The 6,052-nt window shown below is 26.9% G+C and overlaps 1 long non-coding RNA gene across 1 annotated transcript; it reads right to left on the bottom strand.

Moving 5' to 3' along the window:
• Positions 1-4,182: 4,182 nt before the first annotated feature.
• LOC114075249 lies at positions 4,183-5,534 on the bottom strand. Its single transcript, XR_003575805.1, has 2 exons — positions 5,240-5,534; positions 4,183-4,664 (listed from the first exon to the last, which is right to left on the bottom strand). It is a non-coding gene; the product is annotated as an uncharacterized LOC114075249 (long non-coding RNA).
• Between the last annotated feature and the right edge of the window lie 518 nt (positions 5,535-6,052).

Here is a 6,052-nt window from a genome sequence, read left to right as displayed (position 1 = left end):
TCTCTTCACAATATTTCTCGGTCTCATTAACGCAAACTTATTAAAATAGAGTTGTGGTAGGATTATATTTGTAAACACTAGATACTAGTGTAAATTTGAAATTAAATATTTACAAGATGTCTCAGCCTATTTCGATACCTAACACACCATAAGAAGCAACTTAAAAATAGAATAAAAATTTAGAGAGGTGAAATCACCCAAAAAATTATTATTATTATTATTATTATTATTATTATTATTATTATTATTATTAATGTCAAGTGAAACTGATACTCCAAAAGAAAAAGTGAAAATTACATAAGTGAACGTCTTTTATTTAATAATTACCACTTTTAAGTATACTTTTTATTTATTACCATTTGTGTCAACTTTTAGCAATACTTATTTAAAACAATTTTAAACAACTTTAATACATGTTTAGTACAACACTAATTCATAATGCAAGCTTTAGTTTATAATTTTTCTTAAAACTTACACATGTCATACAAATGAATTACAACTATTTTTAATACACATTTAATACTTTTTTTCTCACCACATAATTTTTATATAATATAAATGAATTATATATAGCATTTTAACACAAATTGTGTAATGATATAAACATAGAAAATTTCATAACATCATACATAATATTAGACATGCTTTAATACTTAATTAGAAGACAAAAAGATGATCTGAATTTTTATAGTAAACTAATCAACTTCTAAAACAAAATGCTAAAAAAGATTTTATTCCGTATTCTTTATTCTTTACATAAGGCCTAACATTCTTGCAAGTCTTCATGTTGTGATCTTGTTATCCATAGTTTATGTTGAGTGACTTTCTTTTAAAAAATAATTATTTATTTTACTCTCTAATTCGTAAGCTACATAAAATATAAATCAATAATTAATTAGACAAGTAATCTAATCGTAAGAAATGCAGAGACATAATAAACGGCCAAATGAATTAAATTTAAACTAAAAATGTATTACACTCATTTTAAAGTTGAATTAGAACCGAAATAAACATGATTTCAAAATGAATCAAACGAAAGAGCACTATGTGATTTGTAAAACGAATAAAACTTATACATCAATAATGAATTAAACAAGTAATTCAATCATAACAAATCAATCAATAAACTCCAAATGAATTAATTTGTATTAAAAGTGAATTAAAAAAATATTAAAGTTGTATTAGAAGAGAGAATTATGCATGGATAAAAAAATGTAACTAATGAAACACCAGACAATGATCTATAGAGTGAATTAAGTTTATATCAATAACGAATTAAACAAGTAATCTAATAGTAACAAATAATAAACTACAACATGAATTAAATTTGCGTTAAAAGTGTATTACACAATATTAAAATTGAATTAGAAGAAAAAATTAAAAATGAAAAACATAACTAACGAAAGACAAGACAATAATTTATAGATTGAATTAAACTTGTATTATTCATGAATAAATTATGTATTATAAGTATCTTATAAATTATTTTGGTTTGATTCTCTAAGAACATGAGTGATGTTTGCAATATGTATTGTGTCTATGTTATAAATGTATTTACAAGTGTTTTCTTAAATTATTTTGGTTGATATTACTATAAAAAAAAAGAGTGAAGTTTGTAATACAACTTTAATACAATTGCGATACAGTTTCACAAACTTCACTTTTTTTCGAGTTTCAATCTAATTTTTTTTTCAAAATCAATTATAAACTTAATTAAACCCTCTTAAAATTGAGATATAAACTTCAAACGACATTTTTATTATTTGTAGGAACTACCTATCCAAATTAATCACAAATCCATAAAATTCAAAATTTGAAGCTTTATAATGACCATCAATGGTTAACTCTTGTTTCTGTAATTTTAGATATCTGAAATTTCTACTTAAAAAACATGATTTTGTACAAATTTTTGGTCTTTTTATTCCTCTTTTCAGTTTGTTTTTGGATAAAAATAGTGACATATGAGCAAAAACTGATTGAGAATAGATTTTTAGATGAAACGCTCAAAGAAGAAAAAGAAAAAGAAAAGGAAGAAGATAAAAAACGCATAAGAAAGAGACAAAGAAGTAGAGGAGTAAAAAAAGAAAGGAAAAAGAAGCATAGGAGTAAAAGACAGAAAGAGACGAAGAAGCAGAACAATGAAAATAAAAAATGGAAAAAGGGTTGAGAAAAGAGGCCCTGTAGGATTTTCTTAATTTTAAAAAAAGTTATATTTAGTTTAAAAAATTATGTTAACATAGATGGTAAATATTTTTATAATATAGCATATTTATGTGATTTACCCAAAGAAAAAAAGAAGAAAAAAAGGCAAGTTTCTATTGCTTTGTTAATTGCTTGGGTGTACTATAATTTGAGTCCAAAGTCAAAAAGGTAAAAAAATTGTCAAAAATTTCAAAAGTGGACATATTAATTTTTTTTTACTTAAAAGGACAAAATCACTTCTGAAAGAGCGATTTTCTTATAACAAATTAATATCGTAATTTTTTTTAATATCGCGGCATGTGCAGCATTTTCCTAAAAATAAATATTTTAAATAGAAATTGCTGCTCCTTTTCCTTAAAAAGGTTAATATTTTTTTTTTGAAAAAGTTTCTTGCAAGGCTTAAAAATGGGGTTTCTCCGAAACTAAATAATCATCATATTGTGGAGTGTGTCCCAGCTCTTTAGGTCAACCAACACAGGAGGAAATATGTGTTTTGGAAGGGCAACAATGACGATTAACAAGAAGTAAACGAAAAGAAGCAAATCCAATAGCTTAACAAAAGCACCCACTTTGGTCTTCATCTCTTTGTAGCAATAGAGACAGGCACCACAGTTCAACTAATTTCTTGAGAAAAATGTTGCTGGGGCAACTTTGTTAAATTATTTTTTGAGATAATGCACAAGTACCTCCTCAATGTATGTTTGAAATTTCAGAGACATATTTATACTATACTAAGGTTCTATTACTCCCTGAACTTATTTTATTAATAATTTTCTACCCCTTTTCGGTCTATGTGACACTATCTTGTGGGTCCAACGCTGGTTGATTTTTTCCCCCAAGTTAGTGCCACGTAGGCTGAAAAGAAATAGAAAATTACTTATAAAATTAGTTCAGAGAAATAATAGGATCTTAGTATATTATAAGTGTGTCTCTGGGATTTCGGGCATAGGTTGATAGGGTACTTGTGCATTTTCTCAAATTTTTTTGACAAAATCGCAGCTATATAGCAGCGATTTTGAGGAAGAAGAAAAGTTTTTTGGACGAAATCGCTGCCCCAAAATGATTTTTGTGTTTTTTTTAAAAAATTAACATGCTAATTTTGTCAAAGACAATCGCAGCGATTTTGCCTTTTTGATTAAAAAAAAATTGGTATACCCTTTTGAAATTTTTTTGCCCTTTTTACTTCGGACTCACTATAATTTGAATGCACTTGTAAACTTAGTTACTATAACCTTTATGCATGTGAGGCGGCATCTCCAACCCTACACTCTATTTTACGTACTCTTCAAATATAGAGCTTTCTATTTTTTCGATATCTAACTCCAACCAATTTTCTATTTTACTTTTTAAAAAGAGATCTTTTTCTCTTTCATTATTATTATTTTTATGTCATTCTTATTTTCTTATTTCATAATATAAATTCTTTATTTCTTTTTCCCAATTAATTACTTTATATAATTTTCATGTGATATAAATTTTATTTTTTCAAATTTTTATTTAATAGAAAATTATATTCTATTTTAAATTTTTAAATAACATAAATTGCGAGAAAATATAATATAATATACAAACTAATGGACAAATTCAAATAAAAGTGGAGTACAGTTACATAAACATTACATAAACACTCAATTTTCAAAATTATTACGTTACTCCATAAATGCTCTATTAATGCTTTAAGGCGTTCAAATGAGCATATTTGTCCTCAATTTTTAAAGTTAATTTTTTTATCTTGTTATTTTAATTTTGTGTATTTTTTTATAAAGAAACTTAATAATAAAATTAAATTATATTATTGACGAAAATTAGGAAAAAATAAAATACTATTAATTTGAGATTAAAGTAGTACATATTAAATAAGATATTTTTAAAAATATTACATTACAATTAAGAAGAATTATGAATATTAGATATTTAATTAATGACATTATACGTAAAATAACATGTTGATTACAAAGTAACAATAATAATAATAAAATATTAAAAAAGTTAAATAGAGAGTGTGAATAGTATTCTTTAACTCTCTATATTTGAAGAATAGAGAGTGATATGGAGATGAGTTGGAGTATCCATTCTCTATTTTACTTTTCAACTATATATAACAAAGAGTAAAATAGAGGTAGATTGGAGAATGGTCTGAGTTTTTAAAATGCAAGCAAGTGTTATTTGGAGTCTGATCTCAAAACAAACACTTTTGAGACGCTACCGATTAAAGGGATTCTCCTTAAAAATACAGACTAATAAACAAAGTCCACTTTTGTTAATTCACTCCAAAACATAAAATACATCACAAAAATTTTAATGATAGTTCGCCTAATATGGGCGAAGTGTCCATTTTGATGTGTGTTTTTAGAGAGGATTTCTTTGATCTATAGCGATCAAAAAGTGTCTGTATTAGAGCCGAACTCGTTAATTTGTATTTGTCGGTCAATGATCCTTATATGTGGCAGCAGCAATAGTAACTATACATAAGAAAAAAATAAAAAAATTAGCATAAAACGCAAATGATGAGAAAGTAAAAGGAGGTAATTAGAGACTCATAACGCTTTAATCTTGAACTTAAGTATGAGTTTCACAATTGAACCTTATACTTTTTTATTTGATGTACATGTAGAAAAAATAATCACTAAGTAACAAAAACTATTAAATTTCAAATACATAAATTTTCACGGCAAAGGTTAAACCTCATAAAGTTAGCAAATCAGAAAGTTTTCATGCGTTATATCCTTCTGATCAAGCCAGAACTTATAATGAAGGCTACTCTTTGAAAAGAGTTTAGCAAGAAAAAACACTAGGGAGGAGAGAAGGTTGCTTAAATTTCAGATTCAATACTGGACGATTAAATACTTTTTCATTCCTACGAGAAGACACTCGTATCTAATTAGGTCCTTTTTTTTTTCGATGCAACATAGGAAAAGATAGACTAATCAAACTAAATTCCATAAAACTAAAAGATATAGTAGTTTACTTGCATTGACATTTGTAAGAAAAAATGTTTAAAAAGATAATAAATGATTGAATCTATCAAATTTAAAACCTGAGATAACAAGCATGATGCATGGTTGGGGTTGAGAAGGAAACCCTTCAGTCCAAGAAAAGGTAGCCAAAACTGAACTCAGCTCCTGCATCATTGATGCAACAACATATGTATATATCCTTGTATGTGTATAATATGTTGATGAACCAATGATTCAGCAGCAAAGATCAGCCCAAATATACCACCTTGTTTGGACTGATGAATTTCCTTCCTTATCCCATCAAAACCTCAACTAAACATTCTACTATATTTAACTTACAAATAATTAATGGGAGGAGCTGAGCCTGAGAGTGCTCTCTCTCTCTATATATATACAATAGATCTGTTGTACATACGACTTATTTTAGGCCACAAATATAAAAAAATATTTTTTTCTTTCTTAAATTTCGTGCTAAACTAAGCTACCTCATATAAATTAGAATGGAGGAGTATTTTTTTTTTGAAAATACACAAGTACCCTCCTAGACTATGACTGAAATCTCAGAGACATACCTTAACTAAACTAAAGGTCCTATTACCCCTCTGATTTTTTTTTTTGTAATTCTGTACATCTTTTGTTTTACATGGCACACTCCGTAACTCCATGCAATTAAGGTGCGTGGGAGATATTTGGATGTCATGTAAGCCAACAAGGTACACAAAATTGCAAAAAAAAAAGGTTCAGGAGGTAATAGGACTTTAATTTAGTTAAGGTGTATATCTGAAATTTCGATCATAGTCTAGGAGGGTACTTATACATTTTTCCTTTTTTTATGTACTCTCCTTGTTCAACAATAGTTGTCCATTTTGTTCAACAATAGTTGTTCACTATTG

This window comes from Solanum pennellii, chromosome 12 (assembly GCF_001406875.1).
Source record: "Solanum pennellii chromosome 12, SPENNV200".
NCBI classification, from domain to species: Eukaryota; Viridiplantae; Streptophyta; class Magnoliopsida; order Solanales; family Solanaceae; genus Solanum; species Solanum pennellii.
This window is presented reverse-complemented; position numbering and strand designations above follow the sequence as displayed.